General features: G+C 38.8%; 1 long non-coding RNA gene across 1 annotated transcript; it reads right to left on the bottom strand.

The window, feature by feature from the left end:
* Window positions 1–5,277: 5,277 nt before the first annotated feature.
* LOC111612057 lies at window positions 5,278–14,129 on the bottom strand. The gene is made up of 4 exons (XR_002754381.1): window positions 14,048–14,129; window positions 10,345–10,570; window positions 6,152–6,281; window positions 5,278–5,888 (listed from the first exon to the last, which is right to left on the bottom strand). It is a non-coding gene; the product is annotated as an uncharacterized LOC111612057 (long non-coding RNA).
* Window positions 14,130–21,624: the final 7,495 nt, after the last annotated feature.

Genomic DNA, 21,624 nt, shown 5'->3' on the forward strand with positions numbered 1-21,624 from the left:
CAGAAAGCCTTGAGGTAAACATGTGAAAAGTCTATTGTCTGGTTGTGTTTTGCCATGTTGTAGGTTGGTTGATGAAGGAGGACCCAAATGCAGAGAAACAATGGCAGCTTATAGGTGAGGAATGTTTTTATGCAAAAATCCTAGGAAAACTTACAAAAAAACAGCAGCAAAATTAGTACATGAATTGCCAATGTTATAACATGAGGAACCAGCAAGAAGCGTGAGAAGGGGTTAAATACTGTGAGGGTGAATAACAAAAGACCTGGGCTGATTAGCTAACACCTCACACCTGCATGGAGATTGCAGGTGTGAAGGGAGAGAGAGGGAGAAAGTGCACAGGGGGCGAGAGAGAGTACACAGGTGACTAGGATGTGAATGCAACAGTAAAGCAAAACTAAAAATAGGAACCATCATTAAACTAGAATAGCTTAGAACAGACACAAGAACTGAAGTAGAATCACTAAACAAAGGACAGAAGGAAAAACAGAAATAAGACCTATCTTACCAAAATTAACTAAGGAACCCAATAATAATGGAACTTGAATGAAATATCAAAACACAAAAACAGCTCAAGATCCTCACGTTTAAGATTGTTTCCATGATTGATGGTTAATCTCACTTGCATCTCAAGTCTTTTGTATTTTTCTGCTCTGCATGTATTAGGTCACTCTATCTTCCCATCTACTCTCACCAGATTTCTTTGACCCTACTGAAGAAATGCATGGGGATGGTGCGTTCAAGGTCATGGGGAAAGTTAGCTTAATCTCTCATTCTCATTTTCAGGTCTGCTACACATTTCCTGCATCTTCTGTATTGCTTGTGGCAACTTGCAAGTAGAGTGTCTTATGGCTTTCTTTCAACAATGGCAGTCTCATAAAGACTAGACTTATGGCGTACATGTGGTTGCTTTGTCTACAGCTTTTCCCAATTTTCAAATATAGATTTCAGTGGATTGCTAAACAATTACAGAATTACCTCTTGGCTGCTTTGCTCAGTAATGCTCTACATGTCCTGTCTGTTAATTTGGGTGGATGGTGAGTTCTGCATTATGGATGCATTATTGCATCATTATTGATGCAATAAACTTAAATGTATTTTTATTTTGCATTTTTTTGTGTGTTAGACAATTTTGGAAGTAGTGAATATAAGAAATGTTTCGCATATATTTCTATGGATGCACCTTTATTCTGACAAACTTGACTGAAGTCAACTAATTAGTAAATACTGTTCCCTTGGTGATAAAGTCTTCTCAGTATAAATACACTTATTGTATTATTGTGTTTATTGTGTAGCCTAAGAACAATAACAACCAGACAGTATCATGATGACAAAGGAAGGGGAGAAACCTAGAGGAGCCTGAAGAACGGTTCGGTCATAAAGCATCAATAATGATGATTAATTATTGATGATTTGCCATAATTGATGCATCAACTATTGATGCATCAATAATGCATTATTGATGCAAATATTGAAGCATTATTAATGGATTATTGACACATGTTGCATCAATAAAGGTAAAGCATCAACAATTATTGATGCTTCATGACAGTACTGAGAATACTTTATTACCAAGGGAACTGTATTAGCTAACTAGTTGACTTCTAAAGTCAAGTTTGTCAGAATAAAGGCCGAATTGCCGAATTTTCCTAATCTACTTTCACAATTGTCTATCACAAAAAGTGCCAAATAAAAACACATTTAAGTTTGTTGATATAATGTTCAGACAAGACTAACAGGTTTTTAACACTTTTTGAAGCGGCTTAGTGACACCGTGCATTTCATCACCCTGAATCATTCATGAAACCTGTTGTTTGACAGCAAAGCTTTAAACTGTCAGCTTTATATGAAGGGAGTGTCTTTAAAGAAAATGAGAAAACAAAGATGTTCTGTGTTACCCTTTCCTTTTATTCCCGCCTGCTGCTCCGGTTTATATCACACCACTATTCAGGTCCATTTAAAACCTGATTATGTGGAGACATCAGGTCATGTTGCAGGCGTAAAATAAAAAAACCACATAGGTACATCAAAAAATAAGCATTTCCTGAAGGCCTCTTGGCATTCATGGAGACATTTGGCCCACAGGTTTCTGTATTCCTAGCAAATCTAAATTCAATATGCCCCCTGCTGAGCATATAATGCAAATCTTTTGTCCTATGCTCTAAATTGTGAGCAACCCACTTACACAGCGCAACACCTCATCACATCTTTTTGTCTCCTTCCAACTGTCATATGGTGGCGAGGCAAATGTGATTCATTAGGATTTTTGTTCATGGCGTAAGACTCATAAGAGCACAGCTACATGTCAGGATTGTTTTCTAATTTCTTCCTCTTTTTAATATGCTGTGAGCTTCCTCTTTGTTTATACCTCAATTTTAAAAACACCGTTAGTTGTGATTATGAAGTCAACTTCAATACTGTCCTTTACATAAGACTTTTTCTTTTTAAAATATGCTACTGGGAGAGAGTTTGGATCTTTGAGATTATGGCCCAGATATCGCTGTGCAATGCCAGCCACACCTAGAACCCAAAAGGTTAGAAATTAATCACTGTTTGGCTTTTGTTGATTAGAGATTAGCAACTGTACCAACAGACTGTGGAACAAATAATGGGAATCGGAAAGTGTCACCCCAGAAGAAAAAAACCCCCACAAACTTCCCATTTGAGAGTCAACTCTGGTCAAAGTAATGAACTCTTAAACACAAAACCTTTCAACTCGCCTTATGCATGCGGTAGGGGGGTGAAAGATGAATTTAACATTCTCTGACAGCCATAGTTTCATGCTTCACTAACGCCCACTATTATTTAGGACAGACCCATGGATTGATGTTCCAATGAAGACCAGGCAGTCGTGATCAGATTTCTGATAGGCTACCTGAGGGGAGAAGTCTGTCTTCACTGGTGGAAGCCACATCTAGCAGGGTCAGCCAATCGCATTAGCAGGCTCCACCACACTAGCTAAGCTGACTGGGTAGAGCTAAAGGCTTTTTCCATCGCCCCTCATGTCCTCTAATAGTTTAACTCGAGACTCTCCGGTCCATATGCTCAGAGCGTAGATGTTGGCAAACATAACCAAATGAAGAGAAATGTTAAAAGGGTTATGAGTTTTGTGTTTTATGTGTATAAGTGTGTAGCGTGACTAGGACTTTAGGGCTTGTTGGCTTTTTTGTAACTCTCAACAGCATGACATATTTAAAAAAAATAAATCTTTGCTAGGAAAAACAGTAAAATGCGGTCAATGAAGCTGCTGTGTGATTTACATTCAGTCAGAATGGAAAAATCCTAACAGCATATAGATAATCACAACTGTGTGCCTTCACATCACCCCTAATTTGTTATTACCTGATTTGATTGTTTCTTTACTGTTTTTCAACATCTTGCCATTTTTATACTTGTTCAGGTATTCTCATTGTTTGTGTTTAGATATGGTTCATTAGATTGGTATTTATTTCTATGTGCGATTCAGGTATTCTTTTCACTTCCATTCCCTTTGCTTCAGTTTGTTTTTCACCTCACCTCAGCCTACCAGTCTGCGCTCCGCCTCAGCTGTTGATCATTTCCTTATTTGTCCCTATCAGCTCCTTCCCCACCTACATCTATTTGCCTGTAGTTGCTTGTCCTGGTTCTTTAGTCATTTCCACACCCTCCTCTTTATATAAAAGTTTCCCTGGCTTGCTTTGTTCTTCACTGGTTGTTTCTGTTACAACCTGTAACTAATCTATACTCATAACTCAAACTTGCTCCTGTTTTTTGTAAGTTTTCTGTTTGTTTATATTCATTTGCAACTCCAATCTACATTTTGGTTTTACCGCAAAACCACTAAAAATGACACAAGTAGTAAATAGATCCCCCCTTTGTGAAAGCCTCAAACATTAATGAACACACAGCATCATTAAGACCAGGCGAGGTACACCCTGGACAGGTCAGCAGTCCATCATGGGGCAACACAATGAGTGGGAAGAGGACGGAGTACCTGGAAAGAATCCATGCATGCACATGGAGAACATGCTAATTCTATGCAGGAAAATTCCTAGTTGGGATTTGAACCTGAAAGCAACACTGTGCAGCCCCCACAATCCAATCCATTATCTGAACATAAAAAATAGTATGTTACAAGTATAAACACAAGTATACCTGAGATCTGGTCCTCCACCTGAACTGAACAGGCTGGAGAAATGATTTGAAAAGCAGCCAAATGCTCAATTGTAACTCTGGAGAAGTGACAGAAATCCGTAATTCAGGCAGGAAAATCTTTATACATTGTAAACCACACATTGGGTTGTTATGGAAGAGCAATATGATGAAATGCCTTGTTTAAAGAGTCATAAAATGTTGCATTTGTAGTTTCCTACAAGCCACATAACTAGTAGAAGACACAGCAAACATGCGGAAGAAGGTTCTCTGAGTTTTGAATGTAGAATTCTTTGTCCTACATTTAAAATGCTACGTGTCGTAAAAAAACCCAATTAAAATAGCATTGTGCATAACCCTAAACCTAACATCCCTATAGTGGGATTACTCTCCTTCAGCAGGGATGGAGATGCCGGTCGCATGATCCAGAACTAGAGTGAAACGGCTTAAATCTAAGCATATTAATTTATTGGAATGACTTGATCGAGGTTCTGAGTTCCAGTGCTAATTTTGGTAGGGCTCTCTGCCCAGGGTGCCACAACTTTTGGAGTTTTGCATTTCTGTGTCTCATATCCACATGTCCATCTTATTGGCCTAAGCAGTTTAGTTCTGGTTTTGCATTTGTTTAGTTTTTTGGACTGCAAATTTGTGATTTGGTAATCTTTGAGATTTTCAAACACCCTTTGTTGTTCTTGTGATAATGAAAAATATATTATCCATCTGTCTTTCTAATCAGTATGATTAGTTCCTGATTGCTCTTTACATTAACTGTCATTTATTTATTTTTCTTTTCAGAACAGGCTTTACTTTTGCGTTTCTGCCTGGTGGGTGGTTGTGGTTAGGTGCACTAATGAAAAGCTTTTCTAGCCTTTCATTGGTGCAAGAACTGCTGAAACATAAAAATACCAAAAAATGAAAATAAACATCACTAAAAAAAGATTATTTCAAACCATAATATTTTAAATGTTAGTTTTAAGGATTCGGATTAAGGACCTGGTTACTTGTTGCAAGTGTACACAATCAACACAAGCCATCCACGTCACTTACTGTATTACATATTGTGACATAACATTATGTATTATGTTGCAAAGCAAACACTACTGAAGCATTGCAGTAACAGCGAAGTTGAAAGTGACATTTTCCCATAATGATTTGTCAAAGAAACTCAATAACGACTTTAAACCACAAATGCATACATCATATCAAATTATTATTTCTAAGTTATCCATCCATCCATGTGTTATAGGCAGGCCTATTGATTTCCACCCAGTGAGAGAAGGGATCAGAGAAGCTTTTCTATTTAGGGCTGGTGTTTATTTTCAGCAGATGATAATAGACTTTTCATGGTTAAGTGTGAAATTTGACTGCAACAGCTGTGTCACCTGTGCGAGGAGGTGTGAATTGGATTGCACCTCATTGTGTATTCTGTCCTACGCCGGGCAGTGAGACCGGCCGCTTCTGCTCTGCACCTAATATGATTGACTGCCCCTCTGTCTGTTGACTAATGTAATTGTTTGCAGCTATTTTGGGGGGGGGGACTTGATCAGCATAATTGGCAGCAGTTCCTCCTTGGTCACGGTGAGATAAGTCGCCTCCCGGGCGTAGGCAGCCGCAACAGGCTTGCGACGGAGCTGCAGAGTGGAGAAGCCAGATGGCCTGCCGATGGTAGGCTAGCCACACCAGCAGCAGCAACAAAGAGATGAGGGAGAAGCCAATCACCAGGCTGACAAAGACCAAAACCAGATCCAGTTGTGATGGATCTGAAAAATCCCACAGAAAAATAAACAAAAAGTATTTCTTGGTGAGCTCATAAAGGGCCAAATACACAGTATATATTTCGACACACAGAGCCACTTAACAATATGGCTCCATTCTTAACACTCTTGTTGACAAATGGCATAGTCATCTCTCATTTCCCGTCCTGGAGCATCTCCAGTCTATGCTGTGTTATCTCAGATTGATTGTCTTTTTTGTTGTTGTTGTTTATTGGTTTTTGGGTTTTTTGCACTCAGCTAATAATTACCTATCTCCAGGGGGAAGGTTGAATATTTTGCTTGTTTCAACACCGGCCCAAAAGATATGCGATTTCGAAGATTGACCGTGACAGTGTCTGCACCTTCAGAAGGAAACACACTCCGCTGCTGAAGGCATTGCTGCAGAAAGAATAAAAAAACATATATAAGAGTAGGAGATATGTTAGAATAGCTGGAACCCACGAAGAAGGAAGGTTTTATTGACTGCCAATTACAGAAGAAATGCAATAACAATCTATGTAAATATTTATCAGTGTATATTTTAAAACATTTCAGTAGGGTATTTGTTGAAGCCTCTATTTGATAGACAGCATGGAAAAAAGAGTTCACCTTTCAAGGTGGTGCTTTCTTTTAATCATGTTGTGAAATTATAAATAGAAGGGTTATTTTATTAAAAAGAATCAATAGGAACACACAATTTTAAAGAAACAATGTAAAAATAAAAAAGAATATTTCTTTGTTCACACCTGCAGGTTGTTGGTTTTGCATCATTTCCCAAATAACCTTCACCTCAAGTTTGCTGATGATCAGACTTTCTGTAGAAAAGAAAGTGGTACAGTTCCAGCAACTGCAAGTTCTCATATGTTATGTCTGTGTATACCATATGTGGAAGGACCCACCTTCCACCTCTACTAGTACTGTAAAATGTGTTATTTTTGCTTTTTGAGATATTTTACAATCTTTCATGTTGTCAGACAGAAGCAGTTTAAATATTAACTTGATTCTAGCATTCTGCCTGGACTTTTGCTTAATCACAAAGAATGTAGTTAATCAAAGATTAAGCAATTATCTTTTTACGCAGTCCCAGGCTGGTGTGGATAGATATTTCACTTTAATAAACAAAAGATCAAGTTATCTTTGTTTCATAAAATTTGTTTTATGATGTGAACATAAACCGCTGCATAAGGTAGTAAGAAACAAAAATGCACACATTTAAAACTGACTGCTAAACATGAAAAAAAAAACACGCAGGGCTCTTGGCGTGACACTGTCAATGCAACAAATGAATTTTTTTTTTCAAAGTGACATGTATAAAAGTGCAGTGAGGATGTTTGTGTCTGAGAAATGCAAGTGATCTATTCACACAGAAAATGACAGAAATAGAAATAGATATTGAACAAAAACTGAAATTAACAACAAGATTGAAAGAATCTTGCCAGTTTCTTGCCAGTTTCTCTCTGTATAATTTCTAAGAATGTATTGTTTATTTTACTCTGTTCATTTTAGAAATGTATCTCTGACTCGTTGTGTCTTACCTTTTTTGAGGTGAGGTAAGACTTTGGGACTTTATGAAAAGAATAAAATCTGGCATTTTTTGGCACAGCCTGAGTAGGATCACAGGCCTGAGGCCAGAATGCGAACAGAGTCTGCTTCGGGAATGACCTTTTTTTGGTTTAAATTATATACTCATTTGTACTCTTAGGATTTGTACCCTCTGCACAATACTCTGTTGTACAAGTCAAAAATCTAACTTAATTTGTTTACTTGTTTTCCACAAATAAGTTTTTGATCTTCTTATGATTTCAGAACCAAAAATAGAAAGTCTCTAAATTTTTGCTTTATCAGGTCCATCTTCACACAGCTGTGCTCACATATCAGTTCTTACAGCACTACGCAGCTAAATATTCCAGTAGACGATAGGCTTATTCACATGTATAAAATTGTCCATGTTATCTCTATCAATCTGTTTCTTGTTTATTTATCTCAGGGGGACTTAAAGGAAAACAGGTTTAGGACAGAAACACACCTCTCTCTCTCTCTACTTCTCACACATAATTCTGGGGTATCCCAAATCATTAAAAATGCACAGAGCATTTCATCTATCTACACATTTTGTGCTCCATCTTTCATTGAATGACACAAGAGGAAACTTGGCACTGCTCTACTTGAGGAAGATACTAAACCCCAGAGAGAGCAGTCCACCTTTTTTCCCTCTTGAGAAAAGGAGCTGACTAATGTTTGCTGCTTCACACTAGACTGCAACTCAGCTAACATCATGCTTAAAGACAATAATGGAGCCAGATCATCTGCAAAAAAAGTAAAATGAGACCGTCAGGATCCCGGAACAGATTCCATCCCCTCAGAACTATCCCTTGAGACTCTGTTGATAAATAACCCACCAAGATTGGAGATAAATGGCAAAGTCCAATCCACACGGGTAAAAAACTCAGCTATGTACACGACTTTAGATAACCAAGTGGATGGAAAAATCCCATAGAAAATTATCTTAAAGGGGGACTTTGGCTTGCGTGGATGTTCAGACATGCACATGTAGAATTATGTGTATGCAAATCTGTGTATTCAGATTTAATGCATCTGGAAATTTTGTGTGCGTTTTTAAGAATGTCTAAATGTTTAAAAGAGTGAAAGTGATTTAAACAGCTATTCAAACCAGAAAAATAAATAACTAACCATCAAATTCACACTGAGACCATAGCAGTATTCAAGACTTGGCTGTTCTGAGATCTTTAGAAGTGCTCTTTAAAAATAGACCTCTGAATGAGTCTCCAGAGTTTTTCACCCGGCTTCACATTCAGGCTGAAAGACGTGCTTGTCAGATGATTCACAGTTTTCTATTAAATCAGAGTCACTGCAACAACACTGAGTTATAGAAGTTGGTATCAAAGCATCCGCATCTTTTGCTACTGATAAAAAAAAGTGTTTCTGTTACTTTGCAAAGCTCTCTTTCATCTTAATGTCATGTTTTAAACTGAGTCCTTGGCTGTCAGTCAGAACGTTAACAGACTCTGCTAAACGTTTTGAAAATCAGCTTCCAGAGAATTGCTATGACAAGATTTCTTTATACTAACTACATATTTTATTTCATTTTTGATTTACAAAAAGCAATTCAACTTTGCGTATTTTAGCACATATCAACCCACCTTTGTCTCCCCTCCTTTCTCTCTTTCTTATTTATTCCCCAAAGCCAGTTCATTCTCCATCTGTCATTCTCCACGCTTCATAGCGCCACACTTTAGCCTGTTACATTTAAATCACTCTCAGCTCATTCTTTCATTCCCCTACATTCATTGCACTGCAGTGCTCTGTGAACCCACTGCAATCTTACCCTTTCACAGTCAGAGTGGTTCCTCAGACAGACACTGAGATCACAGTGTAGGTACACCACTGAGTAATTAATCATTTGGAAGAGACTGATGGTAAAACTGGCACTGGTTGACAAGGTGCTGGGCAGCAGCATGATCCTCTCCTGGTCTGAGAGAGTAGCAGAAATGGATTTTATAAACTTGGTTGAGACGTTCCTCTTGAAATCAAACGAAGGCTCTGTCGTTTCCAGAAGCCAAAGCCGCACTGATTAGCAGACATGAAGGCGGCAATAGAGTGCAAAAAATGATCAATATTTAATATTGGTGAGAGGCTTAATAGAAACAAATCATATCAGGCAAAGGTCAGCGTTAGAGTTATAATGCTTTGACATTGGTATAATCACATTTACTAAGGATACTAATAGTAATACTGGAAAATATTATTGAATCTTATACTTGAGTTGGGTTTCTTACAATCCAACTCAAGTTCTTACAATCCAAGAGTTACTCTTAACCCTTAAGAGTAACTTAAGGGTTACTCTTAAGTACTGATTAAGTGGCTTAATCAGTACTTAAGAGTAACCCTAAAATGAAAGATCAAAATTACTTTTCCAAGAGAAAATTTTGTAAACCTGTTGTTTTCTTGTTTAAACAAATATGAACCCTTTGTTTATTGGCACGTTGACACACTAGTTTGTGCATTTAAACGACAATGGGTCTGAGTCTCCAGGATAGCAATAAATTTCTATCTCTTTTTCCATGCTGGCACGAGACAACATCAAGCTGCTCATGTTTATTAAAAATATTTAGCTATTAAAATATGTTGTTGATGTTTTCTTAAGTGATTTACCTTATGAAATATCACTTCTTTTGTAAATAAGCAAAATTTCTCGTGTTCTAATAACCAACAAAAATCAAACCACCTATGTCTAGTTCATATATATACATACAGTATGTACTGTAAAATTGTGTGTGTATATATATATATATATATATATATATATATATATATATATATATATACACAATTTTTGCCTAAAATGTTGCAGTTTATCTTTACTTTCAATGAGCTTTTCAGGTCACAGAAAAACCCAACACAAAATCTTTTCATTTGCCATTTTTGGCTCATTCCAGTTTACCTGAAAAAAAAGCAGCAGGTAGGGTTGTTGAAGTCCAGCTGACGTGTTGGTGACAGGCAACAGACGGTGACGCCAAGGTTTATCTGACTGTTGTTTGTCTTCAGATTGATAATCACTCTGAGGTTCCCTCGGGTTGGCACCACATCACCAGGCTCCACACTTGTTCCCATCTTCAGCCTCATTTCTGCGGTGTAGTTTCCACTGCCACAGATGTCATCTGAAATTTCTGTCACACCAGTAGTGGATCAATATTTCATTATTGTTCGCAATTTGTAATGGGATTTATTGTCTATTTTAAGTGATATTTATGTGAAATCTTAAAAACAATTTCATTTATTCTCACCTTTTTCATAATTATATCTTGCCATATTCCCTTTCAAACAGCAAAATTTGACTTTACAGATAAAGCATCATGCAATCCATCACCATAGACGCCCTTATAGGACTAATGGTAATCTTGAAGTGTATGAATTTAAAATTTGTTGCTGCTGTAATCACAAAAAAGCCTTTTTGCAGAAAGAAACAACCAACTGCCTGCTGGCAGCCTTCTACATAAACCACAGACTCTGGTACTTTAACGCAAATTGCGATGTCATTAAGCTAACATGCTAACACTAATAATATTTAGCAGTTGTTTTTTCTTCATCGTCATAATTAAACAATGACCAGAGAGACAACAACTCGTGAGAAATAAGAACAAAATGTCATAATGTCCAATGAATCCTTATAAAAATGACTGTTTCGATTTCTGAGATGAATGGCAAGAATTATTACACTTTTATACAGTGTTAACATTTTTTGAGATGCACTAGTACATGGCAGATGCTGAAATACTTTGATGTACACAATTTCACAGCACGGTTTCTACTCTCTTATATAATGTTTGTTGTGAAGCTCCAGCAGAGTTTCCTGTGGCGTGCCAGTTATTTCAACACAGAAATTACCTGTCTTATTGACTGCATTCTTGTGTTTGCCCTTGAGAGATGTACCAGAAGATAAAAGAATAAGTGAGCAGAGAATAAATAAAAGATGGATAATGCATTGTCATTAGGATTGTGTCAGCAGGAAGTTTGTTTCAGACAAAAAAAGAGTCGCTGTTTGATAAACAAATGAAAACAATTGATGCTGAAATCATTAAAAACTAAATGCAGAATCCATATAAGATTATCTACACCATTTTGCACCAGTATTTACTTTGTAATTCCCTTTAAATAGATTTTATTTATTATTTGTAGTTGGTTGTATCAATTAGTCACTGTACGGTTGCGAGAGGAGTGGGAACATTTAAGGTAAATGCATTTACTTTGTCACTTTGCATTCAGTGGTTAAAATGATTTATGATAGTAATTTATAGAATAGTCAACAGCTCAGCTCTGTTCCAAATGTTTACCAAGCACTCAGTGCAGTCTGACCAAAATCCATTTCAAAAGTTCAAATATTTCAACCCCTCAAGGTAAACCTAGGGAGGATCCACAGAGAGCTGTTTTATTTTGTTTCATTTTTTTACTTTCACAGAGATGCTCACAGAGGAAATGAAAACATCTGTGATGGACTTGTGTCTGTATTCAGAGATATTTGATACAATAACGGCAGAATTTTCCACCTGCTGAATTTAGCAGCAGTTTGTTAAAATCATTGAAAAAATAAATAAAACTACAGCCAAATTTTGCATTTTTAGGTGAAGGTTCAATAAAAAAAAAAAAATTAACTAAAAATGTGTTTAATTGAGTAGTTCAATTTCCATCCATCCATCCATTTTCTTCCGCTTTATCCGGGGTCGGGTCGCGGGGGTGGCATTTTCAGAAGGGAGGCCCAGACTTCCCTCTCCCCAGCCACTTGTTCCAACTCCTCAGGGGGAATCCCAAGGCGTTCCCAGGCCAGCCGAGAGACATAGTCCCTCCCCTGTCCTGGGTCTTCCCCGGGGCCTCCTCCCGGTGGGCTTCCCCAGAACACCTCACCAGGGAGGCGTCCAGGAGGCATCCTGACCAGATGCCCGAGCCACCTCAACTGTCTCCTCTCGACGTGAAGGAGCAGCGGCTCTACTCTGAGTCCCTTCCGGACTGAGCTTCTCACCCTATCTCTAAGGGAGAGCCCAGACACCCTACGGAGAAAACCCATTTCGGCCGCTTGTATCCGCAATCTTGTTCTTTCGGTCATGATCCAAAGCTCATGACCATAGATGAGGGTGGAAACGTAGATTGACCGCGAAATCAAGAGCTTCGCTTTTTGACTCAGCTCTCTCTTCACCACGACAGACCGGTATAGCGCCCACTTCACAGCAGATGCTGCACCAATCCGCCTGTCGATCTCCCGCTCCCTTCTTTCCTCATTCGTGAACAAGATCCCGAGATACTTGAACTCTTCCACTTGGGGCAGGACACCCCCCCGACCCAGAGAAAGCACTCTACCCTTTTCCGGCTCAAGACCACGGCCTCGGATTTGGAGGCACTGATCCTCATCCCGGCCGCTTTACACTCGGCTGCGAACCGCTCCAGCGAGAGCTGCAGATCACGACCTGATGAAGCCAATAGGACCACATCATCCGCAAAAAGCAGAGATGCTATCCTAAGGCCACCAAAACGGATCCCCTCAACACCTTGGCTGCGCCTAGAAATTCTGTCCATGAAATTAATGAACAGAATTGGTGACAAAGGACAGCCCTGGCGGAGTCCAACTCTTATCGGAAACTAGCCCGACTTACTGCCGACAATGCAGACCAGACTCTGACACCGGTCATCCTTTGATACAGCCCGTATCAAAGGGCCCAGTACCCCATACTCCCGGAGGACCCCCCACAGGACTCCCCAAGGGACATGGTCGAACGCCTTCTCCAAGTCCACAAAACACATGTAGACCGGTTGGGCAAACTCCCATTTTCAATTTAAAAATTGTAAATATATCAACGACTTATTTCTCTTAATCTTAGTAATTTTGGCTTACAGTTAAAGAGAATCCAGAATGTTTTTTTTTTATGCAGGAATATTGTGTTATAGCCATATCATGGGGAAGAGTGCTTGCTTGACAGTTCTCCTGACTCACTGACTCCCTCCACAAGCATGGTAAACCACAAAACAAGCCCATAGCTAATGGACCTTTGTATCCAGGCACATTCATTGAACATTTAGTAGTTGGTAAAATCATGACATGAAAAGATGAAAACGCAACACAGTTACCTCAGCCTTAAAACTATTGTGACAGAATTAATCTGGTCAGTGTGGTCCTCATTCCAAGTAAAAGTAAATGTTGCATTGGATTTGGAAAGTAAAGTCTCAGACTATGGAGAAATAATGGAGATGAAGTGATGGGACGCTATGCCATCTGCTGACATTGGTCCACTGCTGTACAGTGCATCAAAAATACTTTTTGAGAAGCCTTTTTTTGTAAATAGAATTTTGTTCAATTTTATATTTGAGCTATGTGAGAAACATTTTTAAATGAGCAATTATTAATAATCAAAATAAAGATGAACATGTAAAATGTGTTACTGTGCACATTTTAATTCACACCTTGCTTTCAAAATTACTATAATAAGTAATTTTTTGGACAATACTGTAATTTCTACAGATGCAGCTGTAAATGAAATTCAATGAATCAGTGGGCTGCGTTAGAATATCTGGCATACTTATTATAAAATGCCCCTCTACCTTTCTTTAATCTGTTACCAGGTTAATAATAGAAATGATAGAAGACGTAATAACATTACCCAGAGACATACTGATGAGGTGATGTCCTTCTCCTTTGGTTCAGCCTTGGGAGCTCTGATTTAGTCTGCGGCTCTGACACTAACAGCCTGCTCCCAGACTCTGGGCTTGCCGTCTCGTCCTTAGCATGGGCACGCAGTGACCTACTGACATTTTGTTCTGCCAGCATCCTGGCTCTGCCTGCTCTTCTGTCTAATTGTGTTTTGGTGTTTCCTTCAACAGGCAGCGTCTTCTCAGTGGACTTTATTGTGGTTTCCACAGCAGCTGCTCCAGACTCAGACAGTGTGCCCTCTGTTGCAATAACTCCAAAGGTATTCTGAAAGCATCTTTGTGTTGTTTTCGTCACAAACCGAGTCCACTGAGGTGTTTTTTTGTTTTCCAAATGAACAGTTTCATCTGATGTACTTTTGGCCTTTTTTGACACTGTGTCATCACTGGTGTAGTCCTGTTCCCATTTACTGGTGACTGATAAATGCAACACTTTTTTGATTTTCCACTTGATTTTCCAGGTACAGAGCGATGAAAGCTCCAGTTGCGTCCGGACTTGGTTTTATTAGCATTTTGGGCCCGGAAATTATTTTTTTCTGGGAATCAAGTTTTGAAGATTTCCTTTGTAGGATCAATCACGACTGCCTCAGTAGTTTCATCAGACTTTGTACAGCCATTGCTGCCACAACTGATTTTGTTAATAAACTCTGTGGGTGAGATCTCTGCATGAGGTACAAAATCTGTCACATGTCCAAAGACTGCGTGGCTTATTGAAGTTCTTTTAGGCAACATGTGCTTCTTATGTTTTCTACCCAATCTTGTGAGTGCTCTCTATAAATATTCACAGGTAGAGGAAATGATGTAATCCCTTAAAGTGATAAATAGCTCATTTGTTCAGAAGCTGCAGGTGTTTGGACATATGACTCTTTGGCTCTGTGGGCCATCTCTGAAAAGTCAGACTCTGCTATATTAATAACATGTGATAATGCAGTCATAGAAAGCAGGGCATGCTGGCCTTGTTCGGCAGCTCGTACAAGAATCTCCTCCTCTGGCTGCTCCTGCACACTATGTGTTTCCATTGTTTTTATTCTCGAAGCAGCGGGGGTGAGCTTGTCAAAAGTGTGAGCTATGGGAAGCTCTCTCTGAGTCAAAGGATTGGTATGAGCGTAGGGCCGAGATCTGTGCTCAGCTGCCTTCTGAGTTGACTTCTTACTGTCTGGCAGAGTCCCACTCGTGGCCAGCAGAGATTTAAAACCTCTGAACTCAGCGGGAGTCTCTGTGAGAGAGACAAAGTCAGCGGTTTTATTTGCGTTTATATGAAATTGAGAAATAATGTGTCTTGCTTGGTCAAAAGTCTGGTGTGTTATTTTGTGAATTGCACGGTCAGTGCTTGAATTCATATTTGTAATCATGTCTGAGTTGTTACTCTCACTCTGCTGTGACAGAGACTGGCTGTCGTGCCTTATATTCGTCTTTGCCAACTCAACATCAAACAATGAGTTAGGCTCATCATCAGATTGTATTTTAGGCCTTTCGGGAAGATTATCTGTCTGGAAAATCGTGGTGGTGCCAACTCGATCAATTGTGTCAGCATAATTTGTGTCGTGCCCAAATTTCCCATTTGTAGCCATTACAGTGTAAGGCATGGCTTTTTCTAACTCAAAGCGATGATGATGCTTTGCAGTCATAATTATATTGTTTGCTTCATCTTTGCCACCAGCAGTAGAAAGGTCATTCTGTTTAGTCTCATTCTTAGTCTGAAGGGAAGTGGAGTTGAATTCATCAGTGTCATTAGCAACATGTTTACTCCTAACAGTCGTATGTTGATCCCCTGTGACTCCATTTGAATGTTTCACAACGGAGGTCATCATGAACATAGCATTCCCTTTCTTTTTTCTTTGACTTGTCTCACCAGTGGCCGCTAACAAGGACTCTCTGCTTTTGGATCCAGGGACAAAGTGGGCCAGCTGTGAACTAGTTAGCTTCTGCAATCTGTAGGTTACAGTCAACCTGTCACCACTTAACGTCCTCAGTTTCATCATCGGTGACATGCTTTCGGGAGAAAAACGATTGATTCCTGTTGCAGGGATCACTGACGACGTCCGTGCCTGTGGAAATCTTTGCTTGTTTTCCACAGCGGGAGTATGTAAAGTGTCTGGATGCGATGCCTGCTCTGACACCCTGGAGAGACATGTCTGGCCTGGAGTTATGTTAGGGCATGAGGAGGAGGAGTGACTCCTCTGAGTAGCAGACTGCCCTCGGTGAGGCTGAAATGGGCCCACAGAGATGCGGGGTTTAAATGACAAGACTGTGACTGTGGGTGTCTTTGTAGATGAATCATCATACCTCTGCTGGTGTATGGATGGCGTAGTATATTCTGCCTGCCCTTGCTCATTCGCTGTATGTAAAACTGGTTCGGCCCTCAGAACAGAATAGTTCAATTTATGCTTATGATCTGTGTTGCTCTGAATAATTGATATATTGAGAGAACTGCTCACAGTAAAGTGGGACTTGGCTCTCTGAAATCGGGTTGTGAGTGAAGGCTGTTTAGCTGTGTTAGCAGCACTCCTGCTTGGGGAAATAAGTGGCGTAAACATAGAAATAAATCCAGATATTTTTGACACTGCAGCAGCAGGAAATTTAACCTCAAACTCTTGAGAACTTGTTTCCTTCAGTGGTAACATAATGTCTTCTTTTGGAAGCTACTCTTCCCTTAGATCTGGTGCCTGGGATCTTACAGATGGGTGTGGCAGCTGGAAATTGCTTGTCACCTCAAAAGAAAATGACTTATTTGTTAGGTCTCTTATTTGTGAAGCATTTTCACCCAGATGAATACCCTTGTGCTCAGAGCCGTCCAACTCTTTAATCAAACCATGATAGGAAGACAGCTTTTCAACAATGCTCTCTTTGTCTCCGTTAAGTTCTTTCCAATTTGTTGCCAGTTCAGGGGGAACATTTGTCACATCCTCCTTCCCAATATCCTTGTTAAATTTTCTGTCCTCCCCACTTCCAGCCTTTTTCCTCCAAAAATTGTCTCTGCTTTCCAGCAGTATCCAGGGTTGAATTCTGCATATTTATTTTAGTCACACCTTCTCTTTTGGCGCCTCTCTCATCGTTGACTTCACCATGTTGTGTATTTTTGTCATGTCTCAGAAGTACATGCTCTTCTCTGCTTGTCTTGGTGATGAACTCTTTCATTTCTCCACCCTCTCTGTATGTGGTTTGGTTTATCTCTGCTGCTTGTTTTTCAATTTCAGGATCATCTAATCTTAATAATTCCTACCTTTTGTTTTCCAGGATTTCATCATCTTTGAGAAACATTTTTGTAATTTCTCTGCTGTGGTTGCTGTTGGACTGAAGTGTGTCTTTGTCCTTGTTTTCAGTAACTACACTCAAAACGCTTTCCTGCTCATCTCCAAGTGTCAGATTGTGAATGTTGTGTAAGTCTATTAATTTGCTATCAGGACTGTTGCCTTCAGAATTCCTCCCCTCAGTGATTTTTGATTGGGCTTCTTTCTGTTTCTTATTGAAAGACATACTTCTTAGTCCAGTTAATGCCGACTGAGAGACGTCAAAGTCAAAGACCTTCAAGCTAACTTTTCTTGTAGCAAAAGTTGAAGTTTGTACTCTGGTCATAGCTGTCGCACTCACTGTTGTTTGGAGATTAGCAGGAGACTGTTTATGAGTGACAGTTGCAAGCCTAATTGTTAAATCCTTCGGTAACAAAGTCAATATCGACTGTTTGGTCTGAGATGTAGGTTTAGGTTTTGTTTGGCTGTTTGATACAGAGATGAAAGTCCCATCTTTTCCTGTCAGAAAACAAGACTTGAGATTTTTGACTGTGGAAACAGTTGGCCTGCAAAGGGTGAAGGGTCTTATTGCAGCAAGAGCTTCAATCGAGTTCATTCTTGTAGGATGTGAAGCAGTGCCATGAGCGTGACCTTTTGGGAGAGTACTGTTAAAACTGCTGAGGGGAGCAATGAAAGGTGCATTGCTCACTGGCCCAGTGCTGATGTCCTGATTTTTCAAGCTTGTTGAGAGACTGTGGGAAGCCTTTCCTTCCTCTGAGTGAAAGGCATTGGATTTGGCTGAGGCTCCCACATGGAGACATTTTTGTTAAATATCTCTTGATGTCCATGTGTCACTGGTTTCTCACCGGTGTAAGAAGGCTTTGATGAGGGATATTGCGCTATGGATGTTAACTTTGGACTTGCTGTGGAAAAAGTTTTGCTGGGATAGGTACGACTTGGAGGTAGTGTTGTGAATTTGTGTTTTTCTGTTGATAGTTCAGCAGCAATATGAGAGAAAAAAGAAACAGTTTTTCTCTCAGTCTTATTATGGGTAAAAGGAAGAGATGTGCGGTTGTAATTTATTGCATTTTTGAAATTGTTGCTCTCTTTGGCCTGTTTGCTTTCCCCAGTTGAAGAAGAATGGAAACTGTTTAATGAAGTCAAACTAAGAGAACCTAAAGAAATATAAGGTGAAGCAGTAGGGCTGGCTGCAAATTTCTCACTGGACATTGCTTTTCAATCTTTCAGACAGGTCAAACACAAGTCGGTCACATCATTTCCTTTCATTGAATTTTTTGTTGGATCAGCCTGGAGGATGAATTGCATTGTACTAGACAGATCCACATTTTCTCCTAGGTTTGTTATGCTCTTCTCTTGAGGTCGTAAATCATCACTGTCATTAAGCAACTCCGTCAGGTTATCAATTACATGAGGACGAGATGCAGATGGGATTGGAAGTAAAAGTCCTGGATCAGCAGATGTGGGAATAACAGAGTTGGCATTTCTGTGAATCCTGATTGCATACGGCACAGAAAACCAAGGAGGGGCTTTGACTGCCATGGCAGACAAATGGACATGTTGCTCAAAGGTATCATTCAACACCCGTGCAGCATGTGTGGAAGACGAAACACTCTTTGCATAATCAGACTTCAGAGGGACTTTTGATTCTGAATGGAAAGCTGTCGATGATTGTAGAGAGTTTTGCACATTACTGGAGAGAATATTTCCCATGCTTTGTAAAGTAGTAGCTAACGATGTGGTTGGCATCCCCTCATTAGTTGGCTTTAGTTTTGTGTCAAACACGTTTGCTTTTGGAAACTCAGCAGTCGGCTCCTCCTCGGTGCCTCGGTGTGTCGTCTGTGAAGGTACTGCTTCTGTGCCACGAACAATTGTGATTGTTTTCTCCAAAAGCCAATACTTTGTGACAGCAGTGCCTTTTGTTTGTTCTGGGAGGTAACTTTGGAAATCTTCTCGCTCTCCCCCAACTACTGAAAAATAACAAAACATGTCAATCAAATTTTATCCTCAAAGGATGTTTTTTTTTTACTACTCGTAGTAGGAATAGTAGTAATAGCAGTATCAAATAAAAATGAAACCCAAATAAAAGAAAGAGCTGATGCAGGCAAAAACATATTATGAAATACTGTATGTTATCAAAATAGGTGAGCTATATGCAAACATGGGTAGCAGAGGGGGAATATCTTCAGTGTTGGTTTACTACATTTAATCATACAAATTCCCAGTGGCAATCACTTGCACTTTATGCATTTTTAATCACTGAGCACATGAATTTAATGGTTCCTACAACCTCCATGCATTGGAGCTGTAAATAAAATAAAATAAAACACTGTGAAACATGAATATAATGATTTCCTTAAAATGACACATTTGTTAATATTTGACGTTACATTTTATTGGTTTACATTCAAGGGCCTTGACGACATATTAAATCATTTAAATCCTAGCGTGGCTGAAATTAATTTAATGAACTGGTGACAGATACTAGATGATGTGTGACTGATTAGCTAATTATTAAATGTCTGGTGATTTATCTATTAATTGTAATGCTAGCAGTAGGCGGTTTTGTGATTACATTACATTTTGTTGTTACACATTACACTGTAAATTAGATGAAAGTCAATCTCTACATTAATACATAAATGCATAAATTTTAACATTGTTGACATTTATTTCTGTTCCTGATGTTTACAAAGTTACAGTGTGATAGTTTCTTAATAACTTTATATTGCCATTTTTAGGAAGAGACAAGTGAAAATAATAAATCATAGGTCCGTTTTTAACCTAAGAACTAGATCTGCCAAATAAAACAGTCAACAACCATCAACAAACCTGCAACACCAACCAACTTACTATTTAACAAAGGCTAAAAAAATCATTTGGAAGGTCATTTTGTTCTATTTTCACCCCAAATTAATTCCAAAAATATTACACACCTGTAAGTAGGAAAACAGCAAGTGGAAAGGAGTTAAACTTCCACATTTCTGTTCTTGTCTTTTAACAGTCACTATAAACCCAAGTGAGTAAAAGCTCTTGGTGTTTTTTTGTGCTGTGTAGCACAGGGTTTCAGCTGTTTGCAGATATATCCGCATGGACCCTGATAGTGTCGTCACTTGCAAGGTGGCTGTCCTTTGAACGTCATTATCACAAAGATCACATTTCTCTGTAGCTTTTTTTTTTTCAGTTACATGGATCTACAGCGTCAATGAATTCAGAAAATATTGATCAAAAGTAACTGATCAAGAACTATAACAAATGTTTATTAGAAAAATGATTGCAATGTGTGGCATTTGAGTGACTGATCAACGTGTCGTTAGCATGATGGTCATTCATTTGTCCACTGCAATATACTTTTTAACCATTTCCTGAGGTAAAATGTCCATACAGCTTAAGTGATTTTTAAAAGTAGACATTTTGTGACACTAGTTTGAATTTATAGTGGATTTTCCGTAATTCATATAATCAGACATTCTCCCATAAAATATTAATAAATGTCTTTTTTTTTTTATTGCATACAAGCACCAAATTATTTTTGCCATTAACAAGGTTCTGACATCCTTCTTGCTAGACAAATTTTAATTGGGTGGTCTGGCACTGAACTGAGTTTCCGGCATGGTTTATAATTTTTTAAAAAGGGGTGGAGGGCCCAACCTGAAACCTTAATTTAGCTTCTTTATTGATTCTATAATCAGTTTCACAGCCCAGAGTCAAGTGAGCTCTACATCATCATCCCCCGATGGGAGTATGAAAGTATGAAAGATCCAGACAGAATTAAAGTGACTTTAGAAAAGATAAAGCCAAATAGGATTGAGCTTCAGGAAAGACCCTGATTTAAAATGTATAACCTATACTTGGCCTTGCCAGATAGCCTGCCAATTTAAATTTTCTCTACATTTTCTAAACAATTGTAATCAAACGTTCAGAATCATCTACCACAAATGCTGTTGATGGGGTAAAACAAGTGTGTAATCTGTCTACAATTAGTGAAGGAAATAAAACTGATTTCACATTTTTCAATCCAATTCTTGTTTTTAGAGTTTAATTTGAATGTAAATATAATCATTCCAAAACTTGAAAGTTTAATTTGGTGCAGCATCAAATTAATATAAAATTCAAGATTACGGTACTGTCATAGCAGACACATGACTGCAAATGCCTGACGTTGTATCCATCTTTTTATTAAGATAGAGCCTCCAAACAAACAAACGGTTATTCTGCAAAAATGCAAAATAGCATTTTTTGCTCCCTAGGTAAAGACATTACATTTATTTTAAAAAATGCAA

This window comes from Xiphophorus maculatus, chromosome 18, assembly GCF_002775205.1.
Source record: "Xiphophorus maculatus strain JP 163 A chromosome 18, X_maculatus-5.0-male, whole genome shotgun sequence".
In the NCBI taxonomy this organism is placed as follows: domain Eukaryota; kingdom Metazoa; phylum Chordata; class Actinopteri; order Cyprinodontiformes; family Poeciliidae; genus Xiphophorus; species Xiphophorus maculatus.